We start from the raw sequence: 13,398 nt of genomic DNA on the forward strand, positions 1-13,398 counted from the left end.
AGACAATGTTCAAGACTGATGACCTATGGATAGAGAAGGCTTTTCTGCCGAGAAGAAGAGAATTGGTGGGGTTGAATGAAAACAGCTGAGATGGTTCAGAGAAACATAGCAACCACTTAAGTAATGTAAAAAAGAGAAGATAACTAGGGAAGGGCAGACTCTGTAAAGAAATGCTTGAAGACTACATAGATAACTATGGTGAATGCAAATGATGGTGCTAGTATTCACATGTTGGAGAGAAGATCATAGATTTTGATTTCTTTATCTTCTGGGAGTAAACCCCATATCCCCAAATAAATTTGATTTGAAAATTAGAAGGGAATATTCCATTAAGGGGAATGAGACATCATGTTCAAAATAATTTTGTATTCCTAAGTACATGTCTAATTTGCATGCATTAGCAAAAAGGGCTGACATTTTGCTGAGGATTTCTTTCAGATATATGAAGGAAAAGCTATGGATTTGACTATTGTTCAGGACAGTTACAGCACATTGCTGTTTCAGTTTTAACCCAGGCAAGATTATTGCTAAGGTGAACCTACTATTAGGTTTACCAGTGCAATGTGAATGATCCTCTTGAAGAAAGACACTACTAGGCCGAAGTGCTGACTCTGTGTGGATATTCTGGCAACAGGGAATAACCCACATCAGAGGTTGTTTACTCATCAGCAGTGGGACATTTTATAATGCGTTATTTGTGATGAGTACACTGATAGCTGGATTTTGTAAGAAAGTTTTGATATTTGCCATCAGAATTACATGCAGTGCAAATGTCCTTATTCCTGTGACATTGTGAGTAAAAGTGCCATTTTAGAAAGTGTCATTGATTTTAGGGACTCTTATTTCCAGCTTTGTCTCAAATGAAAGAGATGAAATTTTAATGTGAGTAAGGAGTCTTTCCATGGCCTTTTTGCTAAATGCTGGTTGTATGTTTTCACTAATATATTACTTTACACTTCACAAATGAATAGTGAAGCTATGAACCACAGAGGACACAATCCAATAATCCAGGACACTTTTTATTGATTTAGCACTTTCATCAAGGTAAAAGACTTCTTCAGAATAGCCATGTTTGCTAAAACACATCTTTAAATAACCAACACCCAACTCACATTGGTTAAAAGAAATATATTACTTCCTCCAAAAAAATATACAATAAGAAAAACTATACATTAAGAAAAACTTTTAAAATATTTTTAAAATATTTGGTAAGCTGCTGATAAAAAATGCTTGCACATAACAAAAACAGCAGAGACTGCACATTCCTGATAAAAAAATACTAGCACATTACAAAAACAACATAGATTTCAGTTTGAGTACTGAACTAATAGAAACTCTGTCATTGAGTCCAGGAGCCTGACAGGCATTTGTTCTAATCTGACACTTAAGCTTCATGAACTCTAAAAATTCATCCAAAGGACCCCTCAAGGACCCAAATCAACTTTGTCAACAATGAAAAATTTGAAAGCATGCAGTGGGTGAAGGCTGATGTGCATGTACAGTGCATTGTTTTTGTTCTTATGTTTAATATCGTATATATGCTGGTAAATTCTTTGTCTCAGTGCCATGATTATTTTTCCTAGATAGTAGGTGTCGCAAGAGTCACATAATTCACATAAACAACTCCTTTGGAGTAACAATGTTTCCTACATGTAGTAACATACCCAGAATTTTGGATTTTAATTTTGTTTGTGTCAGTCATATATGGGCACTGTGTGCACCTACCACATCTGTAACTGCCACCCTGATCTGGTTTTGTATTGCATCTTTATATTAACCTTTTTAAGAAAATTCCCTTTTTATAGACAATCTGTGGCCTCTTGCCCAGTTTTTTATTATCTATTATTGTTTATTATTGTCGTTCTGTTTTTTATTTAGTTTACATTTCACTTATCAATAAATATCCACTTCTTAAAAAAAATAATAAAAGTAGAAATCAGCACACTGATTTCTGCTAGACTCATAGTCTACTAGTTTCAATCCTGAAATTAGGAAATCAATCTTTTTAATAGAATATGTATTTTACATATATAGTTTATGTATAGTTGTTGAACACTGTCAAATTGCAGTTTGTTTTCTGGGTGCAGAAATAATTAGATTTTTTTTTTATCAAAGGTTTTTGCTTTTTATTTTTTTGTTCAAAAGCTGGAAATGTAAATATTTTTGATGATGATAAGTGGGCCTGATTGAGAGCATATGCAAAGGTTGTTTTGAGAGTTACGGGCTGAGTAAGGGAACATATTTTGTACTGCGTATATATATATATATATATATATATATATATATATATATATATATATATATGTGTGTGTGTGTGTGTGTGTGTGTATGTGTGTGTGTGTGTGTGTGTGTGTGTGTCTGTGTGTGTGTGTGTGTGTGTATATGAGTATACAAGTATTTTGTACTTAGGGTTAGACTAGAGGATAATTAAGGGGAAAAATTTCAATGTGTGTGTGTGTGTGTGTGTGTGTGTGTGTGTGTGTGTGTGTGTGTGTGTGTGTGTGTGTGTGTATGTGTGTGTGTGTGTGTGTGTGTGTGTGTGTGTGTGTGTGAGTGTGTGTGTGTGCATGCATATGTGCGTGCATGTGTGTGTGTTTGTGTGCGTGTGTGTGTGTACATTTTTAAATGTTACTGCATTAGGGTTAGAGTAACAGTTCACTAAGAGGAATTATATTTGTGTGTGTGTGTGTGTGTGTGTGTGTGTGTGTGTGTGTGTGTGTGTGTGTGTGTGTTTGTGTGTGTGTATACATGAATGTTACTGCATTACAGTTAGAGTAACAGTTTGCTTAGGGGAATGATATTTAGTTGTGTGTGTATAAATATTTTGCTGAGCCTGAGTGAGTTTGTTAAAGTCAGTTTGTTTGACAGAGTGCTGATGGTTGTGTTTGAGTGTGTGTGTGCAAGTGTTTGTTATAGCAATATCCCACGCCTGGGTGTGGGTAATGCTGGATTTACCCACATTTGGTGTGGTTTGGTCACGAGGGCGAAGCCCGAGTGGCAGTGGTGGCTGGTGACTTCAAATCAAAGGGGGGCTGCAGGAGACAGCTGAATGGGTGGGGTCAATGGGAAGGGGTGTGGCCAACTAGAGAGGGTAGGGGCTATGCTCAAAACCACAAAAACTAACTAAATACACTGCCCTGGGTGCCAAACCGTCATTATGAGAGTCCAATCAAAACAAAATGAAGTGTAGAAGAATAAAAATATTTCAATGCATTGGCTGCATAACAGCTTACTTAATATCTAGATGGAAACAAAAAGGTTGTGAGGCATGAAAAAATAAATTACTTTTTAAATACATTAATGGAATGCCAGTCAAAATCAAGTATAAGATAAACAAGCAGCACTCAACTCAAACCACTTCTTGCACTGCAGTTCTAATTATAATTTATATTCAGCTTTATTAAAGTACCAAGTAACATGCTGAAAGTAGAAATCTCTGATGCCCCACTTGTAAAAATGTTTCTTATCCAAAAAGACCTGCTGCCTGACAACTATCTACTTGTTTCATGGGAAAACATGATCAAAGTAAAAATGAAAAGCAAACAAGAAATAAGCTCAAGATACATTGCTTAAAAGGATTACTGTACAGGTTATGGACCACACAACTGGCATTCTGTTTAGTTTATGGGTAAAGCCTGCAGAGATGACTGGAAGTCTCCAAGTGTAATGAGCTTCTTAAAATAATGTAATCCTGTCCTTTATTACAAATACTGTCATATGCATTTCAATACCCAAGGCTTATACATTATCTAGTTAAGTATTCTCTACATGGCAACAACAGAAAGGCTTTCAATGTTGGCAATTCTTTAACAGTATGCTTATTAAAGCTTACTTGCATCTTACGATCTCAGCCAAGCTTACCTGATGGTCATTAAAGTATTGCTACTTAAACACAGAGCAACAGGCACTTTGAGTAATAAGCATAAATCAACAATACAAAAATATGACAGAAACCAGACCATTCCACAAAAATCAAGGACAGATGAAAAGCCACTGTAGTACTTGTGTCTACCTTGGATGGGGGTATACTCTGCACATTTACACTGCATAACTACTCCTTGCCTTGCTTCGACACATCCAGAGTCACTACATGGGGGAGTGGGGTGCAACAAGTATGTTACAATTTGAAATGTCTCTGGCTGACTGTGATGGCCCTAACACATTTGTCATACCTCTCAACCTCAGAGCAAGAAATCTGGACAAAGCCATACAAAGAAGTGGGATAAAGGCCCAAAAATAAGGACAATTTTTAAATATTGCTCTTATAAACTTAAAAAGATAATAGAATAGGTCTTGCATTGGTATGAATTTTCTGAATGGTATGAAATCTGAAACTCAAATGTCTGTCATTATTTTTCTAACTTCAGTCTTTAATGATTTGTCACTAATTTGCCAAAAAAAAAAACCACAATTTTATGAAAAATGGACCAAAATGTGATGTAAAAATATAAAATAGCCATACAATACAGCTGGGAACCTGTCAAAGAAGGGACACTTTAATATTAGTACTGCTAACTTGAGCAGCTGACAAAATAAAAGAATCTACATGCATTTCTGAAATAACAGTAATCTATAACGCTGATTATTACAGTTATTTCTTAATTGTAAACCCTCCATGTTTTCTTCCAAAATTGCAATTTTGTGGAGGGATTATTAGGGGGAAGAGCAACATTTTGAGCCAAAATCAGGGACAGTTGAGAGATTTGGCTATGCCTAATTCTATAAAGTAATTTATTTGCATGTACCTCTCAACCTGTTAATGCAATAAATCTGGACAAGGCCAAATATATTGGGGGAACATATAAACAGTACTAAAAATTGCTCTTGTATAAACTGAGACAGTTGATAGAACAACAGGTCTTACTTTAGCATGCATTTTTCTGAAGGTTATGAAGTCTGAAACTCAGTGTGTCATTATTTAGTGACTTAATTCCTAAATGATTTGCCAGAAAACCACACATTTTATGACGAACAAACCAAAAATAAGAAGCAAAAATCTATTCATTCTTTAAAAATCTGGACAGTTGGGAGGTATAGTTCAGCTTGGGCCGTCTTTAAGTTTGCCGTCCTTCTCCCTCACAAAATCATGGTCGAATGGCGCTTCCCCCTGCAGCCATTCCAATGATCCATTACTTGGCTATTTCACTCCATTTACCATAAACACTAATGTGCATACTGATTTACTTCTATGATGATTTGGACTTCATATGAAAGTTTTATTTTGCATTTTACAACACAAACAGTAAGATATCTGCTAAACAAACTTAGCATTAAAACTTCTCTGCCTTTAAAACTCACATTCATTGAAACAGCATTGAAACCCACATTCAAAGAAAATACATTTTACCAGTGGCAGATAAAGATTAATTCTGGGCTGTTTTCAAATCATAGGCCCCTTGCATATGAAACATACATGTGCTCTTTGATACACCTTCCTATTGTTTTGAACATTTTTCCAGTAAACTATGAAACAAAACGCATGCACCAATAATGACAAAACTGCCCAATTCAGAACATCTTTCCAGTAAACAATGAAACAAAATGCATGCATCCATAATGACAAAACTGCCCAGTTCAGAACATTTCCATCATAAAAGTCTACTCAAACTTCTACAGTCCACCATTATCAGTAAATATGCACAATTCTACATTCCACCATTATCAGTAAATATGCACAATTCTACAGTCCACCATTATCAGTAAATATGCACACCTCTACAGTCCACCATTATCAGTAAATATGCACAATCTCTGAAGAAGTAAAAAAGTCATCTAAATAATTCCACATTAAATAAATCTGTAACTAATGAATAGGTTGCTGCTAGCAAATACCTTTATATTTCATGGTTTCATCGAAAAATAAAGTGTTTGATGCCCCTGAGGAATAAATTGCCCATATTACATTAAAAATGATAAGCTAGTAATATTGCAATAGGAAATGGATGTCAAACTGATAACAGGCTCATAGTTAGTATCTTAACTTTTTCAGTATGGCAGCATTCATCCCTTGTGGGAGTAGAACCAACAACCTTCTGCATCAAAAGCAAGTACACAACCTGTTGTGCTATTAACAATGCAAACTGACTTAGCATAAGCAGCACTAAACTTCTCTTCCCCTGCAGCTCTCAGCTCCTTGTAAAATCTACTCAATACTCAACTGCATCTCAACTTCGCAGCACAAGAAATCTGGAAAAAGCCACATTTATTGGGGGGGGGGGGTCAAAAGCCCAAAAACCAGGGACAAATTAAACATTGCTTGTATAATCTTGGAAAGTTGCTAGAATAAAATGCTATGTTACCACCATACATTTTACTGCCAAGGTCCCTGTGTAAAAGAGTCAGAGCAACATACCACTACGCCATATCAGCTGCTTTGTGAAAGAGCAGAAGACTGAAACTTAAATGGCTATCATTTAATGAATTCAGTTCTCACCATAGCTGTCAACCTCTTAGCATAAAACACCTGGACAAACCCAGTAATGAGGGAATACAGCCCTCAAACATATTCAGTGAATTCAATTCTTGCCATAGCTGTCAACCTTAGCACAAAAAACCTGGACAAAGCCAATAATGGGGTAATACAGTCCCAAAAATAAGGACAAATTTCAAATATACATCTTATAAACTTAGGTTGTGTTACTATGTATTTTCTGAAGAATATGAAGTCTGAAATTCAAATGCCTGTCAATTTTACTTCTGACGGAACAAAAACAATTTTCAGCAGAGGCCCAGGGAGAAATACTGCAGATACATGTCTTTGTAAAATGGCAGGACACCAGAACAAATCCACACAAACACAGGGATAAGATGCAGACGCCACACAGAAGGCACCCCAGCCAAGAATCAAACCAGAAAACCTATAGCTGTGAGGCAACAATGCTGCCACTGCACCATCAAATATGTAAGGAATTAAACATTCAGAAACCTGAAGTCTGAAATTCAAATGCCTGTCAATTTTATTTAACATTTGTTAATCAGGACAGTCTGACTTGGAACAAAAAACAATTTTCAGCAGAGGCCCAGGAAGAAATACAGCAGACATGTCTTTGTAACATAGGAGGACACAAAAGCAAATCCACACAAACACAGGGAGAAGATGCAGACCCCACAAAAAAGGCACCCCATCCAAGAATCAAACCTGAGAACCTGCAGCTGTGAGGCAACATTGCTACCACTGCACCATCAAATATCAAGCATTACAGTAGTTAGAAACCACAGATATTATGAGGAACAGATCAGATCAAATATGAGGCAAAAATCTGCAATTTTTTTACAAATGGTGGTGGGTAGGGAATTCAGGTCTTTAACACCTGCATACAAGGTACAGGGTTCAAGCCTGAGACATTCCCTACCACACCATGACACACACACACATATATAGCAACTGGGGCATACACACACACACTTACCTGCTCCAAATCCCCGTCCACATAAAATCCATAGCTGCAAACCATGCCCGTCCACATTGCGAGATCTTCCCTCCCGTCCACAGCTCCGAATTGCGAGATCTTCCCCCGACCAGACTGCTGACATTGCAGTCCAACTCCAATGAGTTTCCCAGCAAGTTTCCAGGACAGTCTATTGCAGTTACAACTGCGTAGACTTCTGGGATCTTGCTCTTCCATGTTTCCCAGTCTGGACTGCTGCTGAAACAGTCTGCACATGCTCCAGACTCTCTCAGCAGCAGTCCGGACTAGTGCTAAAGTCCGCAAATTTTTTTTATCTTTTATTTTTTTTTAATTTTCTTTTAATTTCTTCATTTCATTTCAGTCCAATAGCACAGGCCACCCCTGCCGAGTGGCCAAACAAAGACAACCATGGGTAAATCTAGCATTACCCATACCCAGAAGTGGGTTATTGCTATTATACAATGACATTATTTAAGAAAAATAAATTACTTTTCTTAAATAATGGCATTGTATAATGCCTCCTTGCTGCCCTTCCACAGCTGTCTGGTATTCTGCAGCAGTTCTGATGTACTGCGCATGCGTATGCTTACGCAGTACATCAGAGCTGTGGGCAAAAGAAATGGAGAAAGCAAGATCTCCGTTGCTTTTTACAAAGTGTCTCACTATGTTGAAGGAGTTTAACATAGTGAGACAGCTTTAAAAAAAGCAACAGAGAATCTCTGTTGCTTTTTTAAAGCTGTCTCGCTATGTTAAACCCATTTAACATAGTGAGACACCTTTAAAAAAAGCAACAGAGATAGGAAGATCTCCATTACTTTTTTTTAAAGTTGTCTTGCTGTGTTAAACTCATTTAACATAGCGAGACAGGTTGTATAAAGCAACGGAGATCTTGCGTTCTCCATTGCTGTAAAAAAAAAAAGAGTTATACTAATGGAAACTGGATGGCCGGACCTTTTTCCATTACTATAACTCTGATTTACAACGTGCATGCTGACCAATCAACGTGCACATTTTGAAATATTAATGGGGGGGTTGTTGTATAATGGACATGTTTCTAGAGTAAGGGGTAGGGTAGGGTATAGATGCAGTGTTGTGCATATTTGATGGTATAGTGTGTGCATTGGAGTGTCTTGTGTACTGGTATTGTTAAGGAAAGGTTTACATATGTTAATGTGAGGGGTTAATGTTAGGGAAGGGGCAGGATTAGGATTATCACACATGAGTAAGGTGAGGCAGTGAGTGAGAAGCCCTCTGGCTGCCTTATTCATGCATGGTAAACTTAAGAGTGAACCTGAACTCCTCCTAACCTTAGCCCTACACATTAACTTATGAAAACCTCTTTCCCTAACAGTATCATTGTTCATACACATTTGGTCTGGTAGAATTGTAAAGGTTTGGGTTTAGCAATCATTGCTGGTTTTTGAAGTTTTTTTTGTTTAGGTTAGTTATGTTTCAAACTGCCAGCATTAGTATATTTTATGTTGTTGTTTATGCAGTTCAAATAAGTGTTCTACAGTCATAGATATCTATACGTATGTAACTAATATGGGAATGGGGGCATATCGCTGGAATTGTGGGCAATGCCTCCCTGCAGGAATGTTTGAAAAATGCAATAATAAGATTATATTTTGGTATCAATCTAGCAGAGCCACACTTTTTTGCAGTTTTAGAACTCACACTATCCATTCTGATGCTTCTCTGAGAGAACCTAAAAAGGTTGTGGTCTGTGCTGAGAACAGAAATAAATCACATGGACAAGACTGCATTGTCAGTCAGTTTTACTTCCTATAAGGTGCATTCCTGATATAAAGGATTATGAGTGAATCACCAATTATAACCTGCTTTTTATGCATTTTAGATGTGGATGCCAAGAAATTCACCTCGAGAGTGCAGCTCAAGAGGTGAATTTCTTGGCATCTATGTTGCGAAAACATTACTAAGGTTAAGATCTGAGACTTGATCATAATTCTTTGCAGTGCATGGATCTTTGTCTCCTCATGAAATCTTTAATTTTCTGACAAATCATGGAGGATTCAAGTCACTAAATAATGACATTCATTTGAGTTTCAGACTCTGTATCCCTCAGAAGATGCAGATTAACACAACTCTTGTTATTCTAGCAGCTTTCTACGTTTAAAATGGGAAGTCAGGGACCCATTACCGGCACATACAGCAGAAACAAGCAAATCATCAACATCATTTGCATGTCAGTATTGGCAGACTTGACTCTCTAATGAATAACCTGACCATATCAAGTTACCTAGGGGGGTGCTTAACAAATGTTAATGCTGGGTGTCGGACTATTGATGAGCTTTACTGGTTTGTCTTTTTCTGGATATCAGAGCGTAATCTCTGTGCTCCATGCATTGCATAAAATTAGTTGAAAAAATATGCAGTAGACCTTTGTGTGTTGGTTACTTGGTCATTCTTTCCAAAAATGAGATCCTGGGGTAGTTTCCAATAGAATTAATCTCAGCGTAATTCATTTAGTTTGGTGTAAGGCCTATCCATAAAGAGTCTTACACTGAAGGCCAGTTTCCAAGAAGCCCACTGTTAGTGTAAGTGCTCCCTTACCATGACAACAACTCTTTTGGTACTTAGCCCTATGTCTTGATGCTACAGTAATGAAGGCTCGTGTGTTTAGTTACTTTTTTAAAGCCCACTTTCACTATGTAATGGTTAACTTAATGAGTTCTATAGGTGTACACATTAATAATTAATAATTTTATTTCCTTAGGGGAAAATATATATTTTTTTGTGTCAACATACATTGATGAAAGTCATGTCCTAGTATCTATTGTTGAACTTTGCAACAGCAGGACTTAGGTTGTTGACAGTTTTAAACTGTCAGTCAAGAAACAACTTGATAAATAATCCAAGCAATGCATAATGTTTCTAATTCAGGAGCATGTTGAATTTATTCATCAAAGGCAATTTTGGCGAATGCAAATAAAGTGAAAGTTTGCAGCAACAACTTCATTGATAGTGCAGATTTTCTTTTTTTGTCCACTGTTTTGTGGTCTCATAGTTGATGTACATAATTCCGGGGAGTGTGGGGTGTCCCCCCACATAGGTGGTGCAGTGGGGCTTGTCCCCTGCAAAAAAATCCTTAAATGTTCACTAAGGGTGGTGTCAGCTAACTGTCTTCACTTCATTTGTGTTCGCCAAAATTGCCTTCAATAAATCAACATGAATCCTAAAAATTAGTTAATTTGGTGAAGGATACTGTAATAATCACGCAGCAGTGACACTTGCTTTTTGATTAAGGGATAGAGCCAAGTTTTCTTTCCCATCATAATAACAGTCAGGTATATAACTGATGTTCATTTATGCTTGAACAGCAAACTACATAAAAAGAAAGATGTAGAATAATATTAGCTAGAGACAGCAAAGCTTAGAAACACCTTATTTCCAAGGAATCGGTTGAAAAATAAAAACAGATATACCAAGAAGAGGCTTGAGGAGTTAAACTGTGACATCGTAACAATACAGCTTATGATAAAATAACACATAGAATAACATGACAAATGCAGACCGAAAGTGATAGTCAGTAAAAATACACAATCGTAATGTTTAACTTTAATTTCAAAGGCACTGTCCCATTGTCTGTAAAAAGCACCCTTACTCATGATGCATAACTTTAACTTCAAAGGAACTCTTTCTTTGTGGGACTTAATATCAGATGAACTAAGTGAATTAACAGCACAGTACAAATTCCAGCAGTTGAATTCTCAGAGATAACAGCTGCAGTGTTGCACGTAGTCATTTTCTCTGTTATTGTTGTTTTAAAGACTGCACAGCTCTATGTTAAGCTATAGTTATATGATGCTAACTCAAAGTGACATTGTTGTTCTAGTTTAAAACATAAAGCAGCTAGATATTTTAACTTCATAGTAAGTGAGAACCAGGCTACATACACTATGGTTTCTGTTTCTGCACAACAGCATACTCTCTATGTTGTTGGTCTTTCAGCTTTTCCCGGTTACTCTCTATAATAATACAAAAAGCTGCATTTTTTTCCCATTATTGGAAATTGTTTCTTCTATCCAAATGGTAAACATATTTTTATTGAAATAAATTTGAATACAATGAATTTATGCCTGTTAAAAATAAGACAAATAAGTGAAACTCAGAACAGTTATAACATTTATATTGAATGGTGTTGTCATATGTAGTGTTCAGTGTGCTTGTGTCTTTCCTTTTTTTAGCTTAGATTTTAAATAAAGAAAGATATGAAAGACATGATTGCCATTTGTAATACTAACAATTTAATGCAGACTACAATCCACTGTGCCTCAAAGACATATGAAGCTCTCAGCTTTGTATGGTATACACCTTAAAAAATGACCCTTAACTCATTCTCACCCATCAATATTCCTGCTATTTTCTAAGGAAGAATGCAAAATCAGCTATTTCATTTCTTGAGCAATTTAAGCCAGAATAACTTTAAATAATATTTATAAAATTATACATATAAGGTAGTATACTTATAAATAGTTTGAATATATGTTGCTGAATTCTTGGTTCTATTTTTTTCTCAACTGCAGCATGGGCGTGATGTCTTAAAATGCTTATTCAGCGTATTATTCCGTTTCATTTAAGCTCATTAATGCACCACAATAAAATTATATTCCAAATTCTACAAAACTATTAACATGTTTTAGTTGTATATTGTTTGTAAGGATAACATGTACTGAAAACATACCTTGGTTTACATTAGGAATCCAAGGATGACCTCTCCAATAATATTTTCTCACCAGCACTGCAGGTCAGACTACTGTACTGTGATATTCTGAATGTGATGTCATTAACAGATACTTGGAAATTTATATGTTTCAAAGTGCTCTTGTCTAATACAGTTACGTGCAATAAACAATAGGAAATAAAACAATATCCAGAGTAGCTGTGTGATGCTGTGTCATTTCCCGTTTTTACAGAGTCAAACTTTGCAACTGAAATGCTATTTTAATCTCAGCTCATTTTCACACTTCTGTATATTTATACATTGTCTGTATATTTCCAACTGTCATGCGTCTCTTTCTTAATCTATTTATTTAAAGGTAGCTGGAATAGGACTCAAAGATCCACTTTCAGCTACAACCTTGAAACCGAAAACATAAAAGCTAACAGTCTCGGACAGCTTACCAGTATTATTGGTTCAATGCATCTAAGAACACAATATAAACATGGAAAGAAAAACTACAGTTGACATAAAAAGAGAAGGATAGTTTTGGATCTTAATGAGCAGGTTCACATTTGCTGGCTGGAGCTTAACAGAAGAGACTGTTAGATATTCTTATCAATCGATTAGCAAAGCAATTTGTGTAAGAAAATTGAAAAGTACTTTAATGGGTGGTTTGGGTAGAAACAGCTATTAGAAATATGACAGGGAACACTGGGTGAGGAAGTAGAGGGGTATTTGGGGCCACAGCCTTATGGCTATTAACCCAAATGGATACATATGCAACTAGCCTCATTACATTACTCCTATCTTTCATGTTTCTTTCTAAACTATACTGCTAATGAAGTTTTTACCTGTCACTATAAATATGTAAGCCTATATGAATGCCATGCCATTTGTTACAAGCCTGACTGCTGAGACTGACTGTGGTATTTGGGGCCACAGCCTTATGGCAAGTGCAGTTAGATGCTTTGAAATCAGTGTTTCTTTAGCAATGCACAGCAGTGATGAGAAAGAAAGCAGATGATTTTCCAGACAAAAGAATATGTGGTATATTAAAGAAAAACAAAGTTTGTATTGTTTTGATGGGCAAACTTGTTTACAAGACTATCTTGCTGTCATTGCCTTTGCGTGTAATAAGTAGTGATTTAAATTAAATACTTTAACTGTTAGCATTTCGTTTATTAATTTGAGATGGAGGAAGCTTTGGGAACATAAGTCTCTTGCAAGGCTGCCAGCTGATGCCCTGTAAGCACACAAGACAATATGTCCTGTTTTACCATGCATATAATGTGTTTATATTTTTGT

The 13,398-nt window shown here is 36.3% G+C and overlaps 1 protein-coding gene across 1 annotated transcript in view; it reads right to left on the minus strand.

Annotated features, from left to right (window-relative positions):
• The window catches only part of LOC122790374, a 538,652-nt gene extending 526,440 nt beyond the window's left edge, over nt 1-12,212 (minus strand). Inside the window, exon 1 of the mRNA XM_044057888.1 lies at nt 12,115-12,212. The gene's annotated coding sequence lies outside the window, so the exon portion shown is untranslated. The remainder of the gene's footprint in view (nt 1-12,114) is intronic.
• Between the last annotated feature and the right edge of the window lie 1,186 nt (nt 12,213-13,398).

Source organism: Protopterus annectens, chromosome 16.part0 (genome assembly GCF_019279795.1).
Source record: "Protopterus annectens isolate FY-2018-M chromosome 16.part0, PAN1.0, whole genome shotgun sequence".
NCBI classification, from domain to species: Eukaryota; Metazoa; Chordata; order Ceratodontiformes; family Protopteridae; genus Protopterus; species Protopterus annectens.